The 17,176-nt window shown below is 38.0% G+C and overlaps 4 non-coding genes across 4 annotated transcripts; all 4 read right to left on the bottom strand.

The window, feature by feature from the left end:
• Window positions 1–449: 449 nt before the first annotated feature.
• Window positions 450–568, bottom strand: LOC141307105 (5S ribosomal RNA). The gene has a single exon (XR_012346061.1). It is a non-coding gene; the product is annotated as a 5S ribosomal RNA (ribosomal RNA).
• Window positions 569–8,148: 7,580 nt separating this feature from the next.
• Window positions 8,149–8,267, bottom strand: LOC141306591 (5S ribosomal RNA). The gene has a single exon (XR_012345549.1). It is a non-coding gene; the product is annotated as a 5S ribosomal RNA (ribosomal RNA).
• Window positions 8,268–9,068: 801 nt separating this feature from the next.
• LOC141307228 (5S ribosomal RNA) lies at window positions 9,069–9,187 on the bottom strand. Its single transcript, XR_012346183.1, has one exon. It is a non-coding gene; the product is annotated as a 5S ribosomal RNA (ribosomal RNA).
• Window positions 9,188–16,767: 7,580 nt separating this feature from the next.
• Window positions 16,768–16,886, bottom strand: LOC141306592 (5S ribosomal RNA). Its single transcript, XR_012345550.1, has one exon. It is a non-coding gene; the product is annotated as a 5S ribosomal RNA (ribosomal RNA).
• Window positions 16,887–17,176: the final 290 nt, after the last annotated feature.

Here is a 17,176-nt window from a genome sequence, read left to right on the forward strand (position 1 = left end):
CTCTGTTAAAAGAATACAGTTCATTTGTCCATACCCTAAAAACAGTCCAAGAACCCCAGTGTGTTGATAAGTCCAATGTGAGTGTCCACCAGTGTATATACAATCCACAGAAAGTGTAATCCAAAGTTTGCAGGTGGTGAATGGAAAGGTGAGCTCTAAAATTAGCAACTCCTCAATCCAACAGTTTGGTGACTGTCCTTTGTTTGTCATGCTGCTCTCTTATACAGTTGTACTTCCTGCTTCCTGTCATGTGTCTAGTCACATGACAGGCCAACCATCCATTTATTAAAGACACATACACTTAAAATGTTAAGAGTAATAAAATGGCCTAAAAAACATGTAAAACACTTAAAACTCTATAATACATGTAAATGATTGTAATAAATAGAGCGGTAAAACACGTCTTTCTAAAAGCCAGCATATTATATAAATAGTGAAGAAAAGGCAAAAGCTTACAGCACCTGGTATTCCCAGGCGGTCTCCCATCCAAGTACTAACCAGGCCCGACGCTGCTTAGCTTCCGAGATCAGATGAGATCGGGCGCTCTCAGCGCGGTATGGCCATAAGCGAGGGCTGCTCCAAAAAGTGGGCTATTTAAAGATCAGCCTCCGTAAAAGCCAGCATATTATATAAATAGTGAAGAAAAGGCAAAAGCTTACAGCACCTGGTATTCCCAGGCGGTCTCCCATCCAAGTACTAACCAGGCCCGACGCTGCTTAGCTTCCGAGATCAGACGAGATCGGGCGCTCTCTTTTTTTTTTATCTTTTTTTTATTTTCAATTCACAAATTTTCAATTACAGTTTTCCATCACATTCACACTCACTCAACACAATTTGTTACATTCATATGAGTCATCTTTCAATTGACATCCATTATTTTGCACAAAAAAAGGAAAATACAGATACATAAATGAAATATACAAGAGATATGTCTACTACCCTTCTCAAATCAAATGATTGCTTCCTACCAATTAAAGCAGATTTTCCCACCCACATCTTGATATATGAACTTATTTGTGTCTATAAAAAATTCTTTTGCCTTTTTCTCTCCAAACTTACAAATCAACTCCACATCTCTTTGTGTTATTAACTTAAATATATCTTTAACTTTCATCGTCCTACCCTCAAAATGTGCATAGTTCCTTCTTAGAACCACTGCTAGTCTAGCATGACTTAAAAGAAAATTAATTAGACAGATATCCCTTTTTTTCCTTTTCCCAACAATTCCAAACAAAAATATTTTCCCCCATTCCTCCTCTGACTTCACTTGCACACCCCAGTTTTCTATTAATATACTTTTAAGAAAATCAAAGAAACCAACCAAAGCTTCACATCTCAGAAAATAATGTAAAAAACTCTCATGGCCATTATCACACACATCACACATCACATTGACATCATTGTTTATTTTATTTAACACCACATTCGTGTAAATTCTATTATGTCTTATCAGAAAGTCATTGTTCTCACAATCAATACTGTTGTATTTTATATTTAGGTTTGACCAGATTTTTTTCACATCCAGATCCTCAAACACTTTCTTCCACACTTTTTCTGCCGCTGGTTCTTTTATAACATCACTGATTAATCTCCTGTATACATTCTTTACACTCATATTCTTAATTTTGTACTTTTCACCATTATCATGCACATACATCTCTGGCATACATTGCTCTTCTTTAGAGACACATTCACTTTTAATCACCTTAGTCCATTGCAAGGGTATACTTGTTTTAATTTTGTCATATATTGTATTCACTTTCTCTCTATTCTCCATTCCATCTAAATCACACACAGAATCATAAATGCAGTTATCTCTAAGAAATCCTGGAATAACTTCGTACATTATATCCTTTACTTGTTTTATGCCCCCTTCTATAAATTTATGTTCATACAATGTTTTATTTTTATACTTAATTTTTTCATTCAGAAATAGTGGCAGATTTTTAATCACATTTATATCTTCACACTCATACTCTAATTTGGGTAGGAAATGCCTCCATGCCTCTAAAACCTCCCGATATATTTCTGGTATTCCTCCCGTCATTGATTGCTTGAAGCCCATGTACCAACCATTATCTCCTATTCCTCCCACGTCATCAACATACTTTCTTAAGAACTCCTTCCATCCATAATCCCATCTCCCTCCCATATATTTTATTACCGTTTTTATTCTCATTGCGGCTCTTTTTGTTTCTAAGTCCATCAAGTTTAAACCCCCTTCCCATCTCTTACCCACCAATGTTTTCTGTGCAATTTTCACCCCTTTGCCGCCCCATATAAAATCACCTACAATTTTATTCAATTCATTCAACACCCACCCTGGCATTTCCATTACACTCATCACATACACACATACTGACAATAACAGGCTATTTACCACTATTACTTTCCCATTTAATTTCAATTTTCTCCCTTTCCATGCTGCACATACTGTTCTTATTTTGTTAATCACCCCGGTCCAAGTCACATCTCTTGCCTCTTTGCTTTGCACCCCTAAATATACCCCTAATACTTTCACATATCTTTCCTCCACTCTTAACCCTACCTCTACTCTCTCTACCTCCCCTATATACATTAGTTCTGATTTCTCCATATTTATTTTTGCCCCTGATGCCTTCCCATACCTCTTCACTATCTCTAAAACTCTTTTTACACTGTTTCCTTCTCTCACTGTGATTGTAGTATCATCTGCATATTGGTTTATAGTACACATCCCTCCATATGGCAACTCAATGCCCACTACTCTTTTATCTCTCTTAATTAAAGTAGCTAGAGGCTCTACTGAAATGGCATACAATAATGCAGACAGGGGACATCCCTGTCTTACTGATCTTCCTACATCGAACTTGTCTGTTAGCACTCCATTTATTTTTATGCAACTTTTTGCTTTTTCATATAGTCTTCTTATCCATCCTATCACTTTCACCCCAAATCCAAACTTCTCTAATACCCTAAATAAATATTTGTGTTCCACTCTATCAAAAGCTTTATTCCAATCAATCCCTAATACTATCCCTCCCTTCTCATCTTGTTTCATATGCTCCATAACATCCCTAACGGTCCCTATCGTGTCCGCTATATCCCTGCCTGGTATACTGTAACTCTGTGTTGGTTGAACTATACTTCCTATCACTCTTTTCACTCTATTCGCTAAAACTTTAGTCAGTATTTTATAATCCACATTTAATAGACTGATTGGTCTATAGTTCTCCATATCTAATCTATTTCCCTTCTTATACACTAAAGCTATCACTCCCTCCACCATTCTATCTTGCACTACTCCTGTTCTTTCTATCCCCTTAAAAACTTCAACTAGAATTGGTGCTACCCCTTCCTTATATGTTTTATACCATTCAATACCGATCCCATCACTCCCCGGACTTTTTCCATTTTTCAACCCCCCTATTGCCTCTTTCACCTCCTCTTCCTCTATATCCTTATCACACCATTCCCTATCTTCCTCACTTAGAATATTCCCTACACTTTCTAATACTTCCTCTATGATTTTCTCATCTGCTCCTCCCCTCTTGTATAAATCTTCATAGAATTCTTGCACTCTCTCCAAAATCTCTACGTAGTCTTTTGTTGTTTTGCCTTCCTTTGTATTTATTTCGTTTATATATGTTTTACTTTGTCTCCTTTTCTCTAGCCCTAAGAAATACCCTGTACATTTCTCACCTTCTAATGCATATTTTGCCCTACTTCTTAGAATTGCTCCTCTACATTTCTCCCTCTCAAATTTCTCCAGTGCTATCTTAGCCTCTATATATTTTTCCATACTATATCCTTCTTCATCTTCAGCCTTGTTTAATTCTTCCCTCAATCTTTCTTTCAGCAACTCTTCTTCCTTCTTCATCTTTTCCCATCTTTTCTTACTATATTTTATACTGATGAACTTAATCTGGTCTTTCATTTTCTCCCATCTTTCCCCTATTCTGTCATCTAATCCTCCCTCTCTTTTATACTCATCTATCTTCTCATTTTCTCTATTTATTAGATCCTTCATCTGTATCTCATATTCTTCCTCTCCAATGTATCCTGCATTCAATATCCACATCCCTCCTCCTACCTCCTCACTCCCTATCTTAATTCTGAACCTAACACCATCATGATCACTTAAACTATTTCCTTGATGCCTTGTCCCATCTATGTATCTAATGATTTCCTCCTTAACTAACACTAAATCTATTCTACTCTGTTTTAATATACCTTCTTTTAATTGCCTCCTAGTAAATTCTCTTTTTTCTGGATTTTCATACCTCCACACATCTATTAACCCCTTCTCTCTCATTATCTCCATCAACATTCCCCTAGATTTCTCCCATCTAAATTTTACGCCCTTGCCCACATCTAATCTGCTACATTTTATATTAAAATCCCCCACTACAATACATTTCCCCACAACTAATTCTTTTAATTCTTCCAATATTTCCCTCCTATCTACTTCTATATTCGGAACGTATATATTTATTAATCTAAAATCTATATCTCTATATGTAAATTCAACTACCAAGATCCTTCCCCTCTGATCTTTATATACCTCCCTTATACCTTTGACACTATCTTTTTTAAAAAGTACTGCCACACCTCTTGCATTTTTTGCTCCATTATTATAATAAATATCCCCTCTCCACTCCTCTCTCATCTCTCTCACTTTATCCTCTTCCCAATTTGTCTCCTGTATACAAATTATATCACTCCTATATGTAAATAATAACTCTTTCATCTTGCTTTTATTCCTTAACCCATTTATATTTATTGAAGTTACAGTGGCCATGAGAGTAGCTAAAGAAAACTAAATAAAATTGAAAAACAAAACCACATATAATTAAATAAGGCATCAAATACCTGCCCGTGGTTCCTTGATCTGTTCACTCTGTTCTCCGTCCGTCTCAGACTTCCTCTTTGCACTGAGTCTTTTAATCTTTGCTTTCAGTCCATCTTTTTGTCCCCCATTCCTATTTTCTTCACCTTTACTTTCTTTCAGTTCCTGTTCCATCTCTTTCTTTTCATCCTCTTTACCTTTTCCTTTCACTTTACTTTCACCTTTGTCTTCCTCGCTCTGTTCCGACTGTTCCATCTCCTCCTCCTCGCCATCCTTTTCACCCTTGCTCCCAATTCTGTCTCGCCGCTCCATTTTGCTTCTTTTTTCACCAGCCTCAGCTCCATCTTTACCTCCCCCGCTCACAACACCAGCCACTTCCACCTCTTGTTCCTCTGTCAGATCACTGTACCTCCTTTCATCATCTTCTTGTCCAACTACTCGCTCTCTCTCTAATCGCATCCATTCTTCACAATCTCTTGCATAATGTCCTCCTCCACCACATTTGAAGCACTTTAATTCAGGGCACTCTCTGAATATGTGCCCTGGCTTGATACAAAGTCTGCAAACACGTACTTGTCTATCATGGATGACGCGAAAATATTCGGTGCCTCTCAGAGTCTCAAACTTTGTGGAGTATGGAAGTGAACATACCTGTTCCGTAAAACGAACCTTTAAGAACCGGGTTCCATCAGCTATATCCGTTCCAGGCCATAACCGACGTTTTATTGGTGAGAGTGGTCGTACTCCCCACTCTTGTAGTTTGAAGAGTATCTTCTCATCCTCTAAGTATACTGGCAAGTTTATAAAAGACACCACCATGTCATTATTCATAACTTCCCTTGCATGCACCATCACTCCTTGTACTCTCACGCCATCCATTAGTTTATGCTTTGCCTCTTCATCCTTCATTGTGAGTTCATACATCCTTTCACCTCTCACTCTGCAGCCGATCACCTCTCCACACTCCTTCTTTACTCCCCTCAGCAAATCCATCATGGAAATCTTTTCTGTTCCCTCCACTTCCACCTCCAATGTCAGGTCTTTGCTATATTTTCCTTTTGTTCCTCCTTGCACTCCTTGGTTGTTTTCTTCTCTTTCTCTCTGCAGATCTCCTGTGACTTTGTTTGTTTTCTGCTGCTTTTGAATCACTACTTGGTTGTCTTTTCCACTTCTTTGATCGTCCTCTTCATTCTTCCCATTGCTACCTTTTATCATTGTTGTTTGCACTGTTTCTTTGTCTGCAGCCATGATGTGCATCTGCAGCATGCTTCAACCAGGAAGAGTCCAAAAAGTCCCCCACACAGCCTAAGCTGTTGGGGGAAGTGATCAGGGTTAACTCTGACTTTCCAACAACGAATTCCCAAAGTCCAAAATCAAAAAGAAAATTAAGTATTTCAGAAAAGAGATTGTCAAACAAATGGATTCAGAGAGTATCTCTGCACTGCAAACCTAGCACTACCTGCTGGCTCTCTAGCGCCCTCAGGGTGGTATGGCCATAAGCTAGGGCTGCTTCAAAAAGTGGGCTATTTAAAGATCAGCCTCCGTAAAAGCCAGCATATTATATAAATAGTGAAGAAAAGGCAAAAGCTTACAGCACCTGGTATTCCCAGGCGGTCTCCCATCCAAGTGTAACAATCGGCCTTATCGGCCGAGTTACAAGACTAAAATGGGGTCAGATTTAACTGTGAGAGATGACTAGTGGTTAAAAGAATGAGACATAAAAGAAGATTGGTTTAAATAGATTTGGTTTATTTACAAGGTTCACATAAAAGACTTTAAAACAACACGATAAAATGAGGTAAACGCTGTTAAAAGAATACAGTTCATTTGTCCATACCCTAAAAACAGTCCAAGAATCCCAGTGTGTTGATAAGTCCAATGTGAGTATGGCCGTAAGCGAGGGCTGCTCCAAAAAGTGGGCTATTTAAAGATCAGCCTCCGTAAAAGCCAGCATATTATATAAATAGTGATGAAAAGGCAAAAGCTTACAGCACCTGGTATTCCCAGGCGGTCTCCCATCCAAGTGTAACAATCGGCCTTATCGGCCGAGTTACAAGACTAAAATGGGGTCAGATTTAACTGTGAGAGATGACTAGTGGTTAAAAGAATGAGACATAAAAGAAGATTGGTTTAAATAGATTTGGTTTATTTACAAGGTTCACATAAAAGACTTTAAAACAACACGTTAAAATGAGGTAAACGCTGTTAAAAGAATACAGTTCATTTGTCCATACCCTAAAAACAGTCCAAGAATCCCAGTGTGTTGATAAGTCCAATGTGAGTGTCCACCGGTGTATATACAATCCACAGAAAGTGTAATCCAAAGTTTGCAGGTGGTGAATGGAAAGGTGAGCTCTAAAATTAGCAACTCCTCAATCCAACAGTTTGGTGACTGTCCTTTGTTTGTCATGCTGCTCTCTTATACAGTTGTACTTCCTGCTTCCTGTCATGTGTCTAGTCACATGGCAGGCCAACCATCCATTTTTTAAAGACACACACTCACTTAAAATGTTAAGAGTAATAAAATGGCCTAAAAAACATGTAAAACACTTAAAACTCTATAATACATTTAAATGATTGTAATAAATAGAGCGGTAAAACACGTCTTTCTAAAAGCCAGCATATTATATAAATAGTGAAGAAAAGGCAAAAGCTTACAGCACCTGGTATTCCCAGGCGGTCTCCCATCCAAGTGTAACAATCGGCCTTATCGGCCGAGTTACAAGACTAAAATGGGGTCAGATTTAACTGTGAGAGATGACTAGTGGTTAAAAGAATGAGACATAAAAGAAGATTGGTTTAAATAGATTTGGTTTATTTACAAGGTTCACATAAAAGACTTTAAAACAACACGATAAAACGAGGTAAACGCTGTTAAAAGAATACAGTTCATTTGTCCATACCCTAAAAACAGTCCAAGAATCCCAGTTTGTTGATAAGTCCAATGTGAGTGTCCACCGGTGTATATACAATCCACAGAAAGTGTAATCCAAAGTTTGCAGGTGGTGAATGGAAAGGTGAGCTCTAAAATTAGCAACTCCTCAATCCAACAGTTTGGTGACTGTCCTTTGTATGTCATGCTGCTCTCTTATACAGTTGTACTTCCTGCTTCCTGTCATGTGTCTAGTCACATGGCAGGCCAACCATCCATTTTTTAAAGACACACACTCACTTAAAATGTTAAGAGTAATAAAAGGGCCTAAAAAACATGTAAAACACTTAAAACTCTATAATACATTTAAATGATTGTAATAAATAGAGCGGTAAAACACGTCTTTCTAAAAGCCAGCATATTAAATAAATAGTGAAGAAAAGGCAAAAGCTTACAGCACCTGGTATTCCCAGGCGGTCTCCCACCCAAGTACTAAGCAGGCCCGACGCTGCTTAGCTTCCGAGATCAGACGAGATCGGGCGCTCTCAGCGCGGTATGGCCGTAAGCGAGGGCTGCTCCAAAAAGTGGGCTATTTAAAGATCAGCCTCCGTAAAAGCCAGCATATTATATAAATAGTGAAGAAAAGGCAAAAGCTTACAGCACCTGGTATTCCCAGGCGGTCTCCCATAAAAGTGTAACAATCGGCCTTATCAGCCGAGTTACAAGACTAAAATGGGGTCCGATTTAACTGTGAGAGATGACTAGTGGTTAAAAGAATGAGACATAAAAGAAAATTGGTTTAAATAGATTTGGTGTATTTACAAGGTTCACATAAAAGACTTTAAAACAACACGATAAAACTAGGTAAACTCTGTTAAAAGAATACAGTTCATTTGTCCATACCCTAAAAACAGGTAAACTCTGTTAAAAGAATACAGTTCATTTGTCCATACCCTAAAAACAGTCCAAGAACCCCAGTGTGTTGATAAGTCCAATGTGAGTGTCCACCAGTGTATATACAATCCACAGAAAGTGTAATCCAAAGTTTGCAGGTGGTGAATGGAAAGGTGAGCTCTAAAATTAGCAACTCCTCAATCCAACAGTTTGGTGACTGTCCTTTGTTTGTCATGCTGCTCTCTTATACAGTTGTACTTCCTGCTTCCTGTCATGTGTCTAGTCACATGACAGGCCAACCATCCATTTATTAAAGACACATACACTTAAAATGTTAAGAGTAATAAAATGGCCTAAAAAACATGTAAAACACTTAAAACTCTATAATACATGTAAATGATTGTAATAAATAGAGCGGTAAAACACGTCTTTCTAAAAGCCAGCATATTATATAAATAGTGAAGAAAAGGCAAAAGCTTACAGCACCTGGTATTCCCAGGCGGTCTCCCATCCAAGTACTAACCAGGCCCGACGCTGCTTAGCTTCCGAGATCAGATGAGATCGGGCGCTCTCAGCGCGGTATGGCCATAAGCGAGGGCTGCTCCAAAAAGTGGGCTATTTAAAGATCAGCCTCCGTAAAAGCCAGCATATTATATAAATAGTGAAGAAAAGGCAAAAGCTTACAGCACCTGGTATTCCCAGGCGGTCTCCCATCCAAGTACTAACCAGGCCCGACGCTGCTTAGCTTCCGAGATCAGACGAGATCGGGCGCTCTCTTTTTTTTTTATCTTTTTTTTATTTTCAATTCACAAATTTTCAATTACAGTTTTCCATCACATTCACACTCACTCAACACAATTTGTTACATTCATATGAGTCATCTTTCAATTGACATCCATTATTTTGCACAAAAAAAGGAAAATACAGATACATAAATGAAATATACAAGAGATATGTCTACTACCCTTCTCAAATCAAATGATTGCTTCCTACCAATTAAAGCAGATTTTCCCACCCACATCTTGATATATGAACTTATTTGTGTCTATAAAAAATTCTTTTGCCTTTTTCTCTCCAAACTTACAAATCAACTCCACATCTCTTTGTGTTATTAACTTAAATATATCTTTAACTTTCATCGTCCTACCCTCAAAATGTGCATAGTTCCTTCTTAGAACCACTGCTAGTCTAGCATGACTTAAAAGAAAATTAATTAGACAGATATCCCTTTTTTTCCTTTTCCCAACAATTCCAAACAAAAATATTTTCCCCCATTCCTCCTCTGACTTCACTTGCACACCCCAGTTTTCTATTAATATACTTTTAAGAAAATCAAAGAAACCAACCAAAGCTTCACATCTCAGAAAATAATGTAAAAAACTCTCATGGCCATTATCACACACATCACACATCACATTGACATCATTGTTTATTTTATTTAACACCACATTCGTGTAAATTCTATTATGTCTTATCAGAAAGTCATTGTTCTCACAATCAATACTGTTGTATTTTATATTTAGGTTTGACCAGATTTTTTTCACATCCAGATCCTCAAACACTTTCTTCCACACTTTTTCTGCCGCTGGTTCTTTTATAACATCACTGATTAATCTCCTGTATACATTCTTTACACTCATATTCTTAATTTTGTACTTTTCACCATTATCATGCACATACATCTCTGGCATACATTGCTCTTCTTTAGAGACACATTCACTTTTAATCACCTTAGTCCATTGCAAGGGTATACTTGTTTTAATTTTGTCATATATTGTATTCACTTTCTCTCTATTCTCTATTCCATCTAAATCACACACAGAATCATAAATGCAGTTATCTCTAAGAAATCCTGGAATAACTTCGTACATTATATCCTTTACTTGTTTTATGCCCCCTTCTATAAATTTATGTTCATACAATGTTTTATTTTTATACTTAATTTTTTCATTCAGAAATAGTGGCAGATTTTTAATCACATTTATATCTTCACACTCATACTCTAATTTGGGTAGGAAATGCCTCCATGCCTCTAAAACCTCCCGATATATTTCTGGTATTCCTCCCGTCATTGATTGCTTGAAGCCCATGTACCAACCATTATCTCCTATTCCTCCCACGTCATCAACATACTTTCTTAAGAACTCCTTCCATCCATAATCCCATCTCCCTCCCATATATTTTATTACCGTTTTTATTCTCATTGCGGCTCTTTTTGTTTCTAAGTCCATCAAGTTTAAACCCCCTTCCCATCTCTTACCCACCAATGTTTTCTGTGCAATTTTCACCCCTTTGCCGCCCCATATAAAATCACCTACAATTTTATTCAATTCATTCAACACCCACCCTGGCATTTCCATTACACTCATCACATACACACATACTGACAATAACAGGCTATTTACCACTATTACTTTCCCATTTAATTTCAATTTTCTCCCTTTCCATGCTGCACATACTGTTCTTATTTTGTTAATCACCCCGGTCCAAGTCACATCTCTTGCCTCTTTGCTTTGCACCCCTAAATATACCCCTAATACTTTCACATATCTTTCCTCCACTCTTAACCCTACCTCTACTCTCTCTACCTCCCCTATATACATTAGTTCTGATTTCTCCATATTTATTTTTGCCCCTGATGCCTTCCCATACCTCTTCACTATCTCTAAAACTCTTTTTACACTGTTTCCTTCTCTCACTGTGATTGTAGTATCATCTGCATATTGGTTTATAGTACACATCCCTCCATATGGCAACTCAATGCCCACTACTCTTTTATCTCTCTTAATTAAAGTAGCTAGAGGCTCTACTGAAATGGCATACAATAATGCAGACAGGGGACATCCCTGTCTTACTGATCTTCCTACATCGAACTTGTCTGTTAGCACTCCATTTATTTTTATGCAACTTTTTGCTTTTTCATATAGTCTTCTTATCCATCCTATCACTTTCACCCCAAATCCAAACTTCTCTAATACCCTAAATAAATATTTGTGTTCCACTCTATCAAAAGCTTTATTCCAATCAATCCCTAATACTATCCCTCCCTTCTCATCTTGTTTCATATGCTCCATAACATCCCTAACGGTCCCTATCGTGTCCGCTATATCCCTGCCTGGTATACTGTAACTCTGTGTTGGTTGAACTATACTTCCTATCACTCTTTTCACTCTATTCGCTAAAACTTTAGTCAGTATTTTATAATCCACATTTAATAGACTGATTGGTCTATAGTTCTCCATATCTAATCTATTTCCCTTCTTATACACTAAAGCTATCACTCCCTCCACCATTCTATCTTGCACTACTCCTGTTCTTTCTATCCCCTTAAAAACTTCAACTAGAATTGGTGCTACCCCTTCCTTATATGTTTTATACCATTCAATACCGATCCCATCACTCCCCGGACTTTTTCCATTTTTCAACCCCCCTATTGCCTCTTTCACCTCCTCTTCCTCTATATCCTTATCACACCATTCCCTATCTTCCTCACTTAGAATATTCCCTACACTTTCTAATACTTCCTCTATGATTTTCTCATCTGCTCCTCCCCTCTTGTATAAATCTTCATAGAATTCTTGCACTCTCTCCAAAATCTCTACGTAGTCTTTTGTTGTTTTGCCTTCCTTTGTATTTATTTCGTTTATATATGTTTTACTTTGTCTCCTTTTCTCTAGCCCTAAGAAATACCCTGTACATTTCTCACCTTCTAATGCATATTTTGCCCTACTTCTTAGAATTGCTCCTCTACATTTCTCCCTCTCAAATTTCTCCAGTGCTATCTTAGCCTCTATATATTTTTCCATACTATATCCTTCTTCATCTTCAGCCTTGTTTAATTCTTCCCTCAATCTTTCTTTCAGCAACTCTTCTTCCTTCTTCATCTTTTCCCATCTTTTCTTACTATATTTTATACTGATGAACTTAATCTGGTCTTTCATTTTCTCCCATCTTTCCCCTATTCTGTCATCTAATCCTCCCTCTCTTTTATACTCATCTATCTTCTCATTTTCTCTATTTATTAGATCCTTCATCTGTATCTCATATTCTTCCTCTCCAATGTATCCTGCATTCAATATCCACATCCCTCCTCCTACCTCCTCACTCCCTATCTTAATTCTGAACCTAACACCATCATGATCACTTAAACTATTTCCTTGATGCCTTGTCCCATCTATGTATCTAATGATTTCCTCCTTAACTAACACTAAATCTATTCTACTCTGTTTTAATATACCTTCTTTTAATTGCCTCCTAGTAAATTCTCTTTTTTCTGGATTTTCATACCTCCACACATCTATTAACCCCTTCTCTCTCATTATCTCCATCAACATTCCCCTAGATTTCTCCCATCTAAATTTTACGCCCTTGCCCACATCTAATCTGCTACATTTTATATTAAAATCCCCCACTACAATACATTTCCCCACAACTAATTCTTTTAATTCTTCCAATATTTCCCTCCTATCTACTTCTATATTCGGAACGTATATATTTATTAATCTAAAATCTATATCTCTATATGTAAATTCAACTACCAAGATCCTTCCCCTCTGATCTTTATATACCTCCCTTATACCTTTGACACTATCTTTTTTAAAAAGTACTGCCACACCTCTTGCATTTTTTGCTCCATTATTATAATAAATATCCCCTCTCCACTCCTCTCTCATCTCTCTCACTTTATCCTCTTCCCAATTTGTCTCCTGTATACAAATTATATCACTCCTATATGTAAATAATAACTCTTTCATCTTGCTTTTATTCCTTAACCCATTTATATTTATTGAAGTTACAGTGGCCATGAGAGTAGCTAAAGAAAACTAAATAAAATTGAAAAACAAAACCACATATAATTAAATAAGGCATCAAATACCTGCCCGTGGTTCCTTGATCTGTTCACTCTGTTCTCCGTCCGTCTCAGACTTCCTCTTTGCACTGAGTCTTTTAATCTTTGCTTTCAGTCCATCTTTTTGTCCCCCATTCCTATTTTCTTCACCTTTACTTTCTTTCAGTTCCTGTTCCATCTCTTTCTTTTCATCCTCTTTACCTTTTCCTTTCACTTTACTTTCACCTTTGTCTTCCTCGCTCTGTTCCGACTGTTCCATCTCCTCCTCCTCGCCATCCTTTTCACCCTTGCTCCCAATTCTGTCTCGCCGCTCCATTTTGCTTCTTTTTTCACCAGCCTCAGCTCCATCTTTACCTCCCCCGCTCACAACACCAGCCACTTCCACCTCTTGTTCCTCTGTCAGATCACTGTACCTCCTTTCATCATCTTCTTGTCCAACTACTCGCTCTCTCTCTAATCGCATCCATTCTTCACAATCTCTTGCATAATGTCCTCCTCCACCACATTTGAAGCACTTTAATTCAGGGCACTCTCTGAATATGTGCCCTGGCTTGATACAAAGTCTGCAAACACGTACTTGTCTATCATGGATGACGCGAAAATATTCGGTGCCTCTCAGAGTCTCAAACTTTGTGGAGTATGGAAGTGAACATACCTGTTCCGTAAAACGAACCTTTAAGAACCGGGTTCCATCAGCTATATCCGTTCCAGGCCATAACCGACGTTTTATTGGTGAGAGTGGTCGTACTCCCCACTCTTGTAGTTTGAAGAGTATCTTCTCATCCTCTAAGTATACTGGCAAGTTTATAAAAGACACCACCATGTCATTATTCATAACTTCCCTTGCATGCACCATCACTCCTTGTACTCTCACGCCATCCATTAGTTTATGCTTTGCCTCTTCATCCTTCATTGTGAGTTCATACATCCTTTCACCTCTCACTCTGCAGCCGATCACCTCTCCACACTCCTTCTTTACTCCCCTCAGCAAATCCATCATGGAAATCTTTTCTGTTCCCTCCACTTCCACCTCCAATGTCAGGTCTTTGCTATATTTTCCTTTTGTTCCTCCTTGCACTCCTTGGTTGTTTTCTTCTCTTTCTCTCTGCAGATCTCCTGTGACTTTGTTTGTTTTCTGCTGCTTTTGAATCACTACTTGGTTGTCTTTTCCACTTCTTTGATCGTCCTCTTCATTCTTCCCATTGCTACCTTTTATCATTGTTGTTTGCACTGTTTCTTTGTCTGCAGCCATGATGTGCATCTGCAGCATGCTTCAACCAGGAAGAGTCCAAAAAGTCCCCCACACAGCCTAAGCTGTTGGGGGAAGTGATCAGGGTTAACTCTGACTTTCCAACAACGAATTCCCAAAGTCCAAAATCAAAAAGAAAATTAAGTATTTCAGAAAAGAGATTGTCAAACAAATGGATTCAGAGAGTATCTCTGCACTGCAAACCTAGCACTACCTGCTGGCTCTCTAGCGCCCTCAGGGTGGTATGGCCATAAGCTAGGGCTGCTTCAAAAAGTGGGCTATTTAAAGATCAGCCTCCGTAAAAGCCAGCATATTATATAAATAGTGAAGAAAAGGCAAAAGCTTACAGCACCTGGTATTCCCAGGCGGTCTCCCATCCAAGTGTAACAATCGGCCTTATCGGCCGAGTTACAAGACTAAAATGGGGTCAGATTTAACTGTGAGAGATGACTAGTGGTTAAAAGAATGAGACATAAAAGAAGATTGGTTTAAATAGATTTGGTTTATTTACAAGGTTCACATAAAAGACTTTAAAACAACACGATAAAATGAGGTAAACGCTGTTAAAAGAATACAGTTCATTTGTCCATACCCTAAAAACAGTCCAAGAATCCCAGTGTGTTGATAAGTCCAATGTGAGTATGGCCGTAAGCGAGGGCTGCTCCAAAAAGTGGGCTATTTAAAGATCAGCCTCCGTAAAAGCCAGCATATTATATAAATAGTGATGAAAAGGCAAAAGCTTACAGCACCTGGTATTCCCAGGCGGTCTCCCATCCAAGTGTAACAATCGGCCTTATCGGCCGAGTTACAAGACTAAAATGGGGTCAGATTTAACTGTGAGAGATGACTAGTGGTTAAAAGAATGAGACATAAAAGAAGATTGGTTTAAATAGATTTGGTTTATTTACAAGGTTCACATAAAAGACTTTAAAACAACACGTTAAAATGAGGTAAACGCTGTTAAAAGAATACAGTTCATTTGTCCATACCCTAAAAACAGTCCAAGAATCCCAGTGTGTTGATAAGTCCAATGTGAGTGTCCACCGGTGTATATACAATCCACAGAAAGTGTAATCCAAAGTTTGCAGGTGGTGAATGGAAAGGTGAGCTCTAAAATTAGCAACTCCTCAATCCAACAGTTTGGTGACTGTCCTTTGTTTGTCATGCTGCTCTCTTATACAGTTGTACTTCCTGCTTCCTGTCATGTGTCTAGTCACATGGCAGGCCAACCATCCATTTTTTAAAGACACACACTCACTTAAAATGTTAAGAGTAATAAAATGGCCTAAAAAACATGTAAAACACTTAAAACTCTATAATACATTTAAATGATTGTAATAAATAGAGCGGTAAAACACGTCTTTCTAAAAGCCAGCATATTATATAAATAGTGAAGAAAAGGCAAAAGCTTACAGCACCTGGTATTCCCAGGCGGTCTCCCATCCAAGTGTAACAATCGGCCTTATCGGCCGAGTTACAAGACTAAAATGGGGTCAGATTTAACTGTGAGAGATGACTAGTGGTTAAAAGAATGAGACATAAAAGAAGATTGGTTTAAATAGATTTGGTTTATTTACAAGGTTCACATAAAAGACTTTAAAACAACACGATAAAACGAGGTAAACGCTGTTAAAAGAATACAGTTCATTTGTCCATACCCTAAAAACAGTCCAAGAATCCCAGTTTGTTGATAAGTCCAATGTGAGTGTCCACCGGTGTATATACAATCCACAGAAAGTGTAATCCAAAGTTTGCAGGTGGTGAATGGAAAGGTGAGCTCTAAAATTAGCAACTCCTCAATCCAACAGTTTGGTGACTGTCCTTTGTATGTCATGCTGCTCTCTTATACAGTTGTACTTCCTGCTTCCTGTCATGTGTCTAGTCACATGGCAGGCCAACCATCCATTTTTTAAAGACACACACTCACTTAAAATGTTAAGAGTAATAAAAGGGCCTAAAAAACATGTAAAACACTTAAAACTCTATAATACATTTAAATGATTGTAATAAATAGAGCGGTAAAACACGTCTTTCTAAAAGCCAGCATATTAAATAAATAGTGAAGAAAAGGCAAAAGCTTACAGCACCTGGTATTCCCAGGCGGTCTCCCACCCAAGTACTAAGCAGGCCCGACGCTGCTTAGCTTCCGAGATCAGACGAGATCGGGCGCTCTCAGCGCGGTATGGCCGTAAGCGAGGGCTGCTCCAAAAAGTGGGCTATTTAAAGATCAGCCTCCGTAAAAGCCAGCATATTATATAAATAGTGAAGAAAAGGCAAAAGCTTACAGCACCTGGTATTCCCAGGCGGTCTCCCATAAAAGTGTAACAATCGGCCTTATCAGCCGAGTTACAAGACTAAAATGGGGTCCGATTTAACTGTGAGAGATGACTAGTGGTTAAAAGAATGAGACATAAAAGAAAATTGGTTTAAATAGATTTGGTGTATTTACAAGGTTCACATAAAAGACTTTAAAACAACACGATA

This window comes from Garra rufa, unplaced genomic scaffold (genome assembly GCF_049309525.1).
Source record: "Garra rufa unplaced genomic scaffold, GarRuf1.0 hap1_unplaced_002, whole genome shotgun sequence".
NCBI lineage: Eukaryota > Metazoa > Chordata > Actinopteri > Cypriniformes > Cyprinidae > Garra > Garra rufa.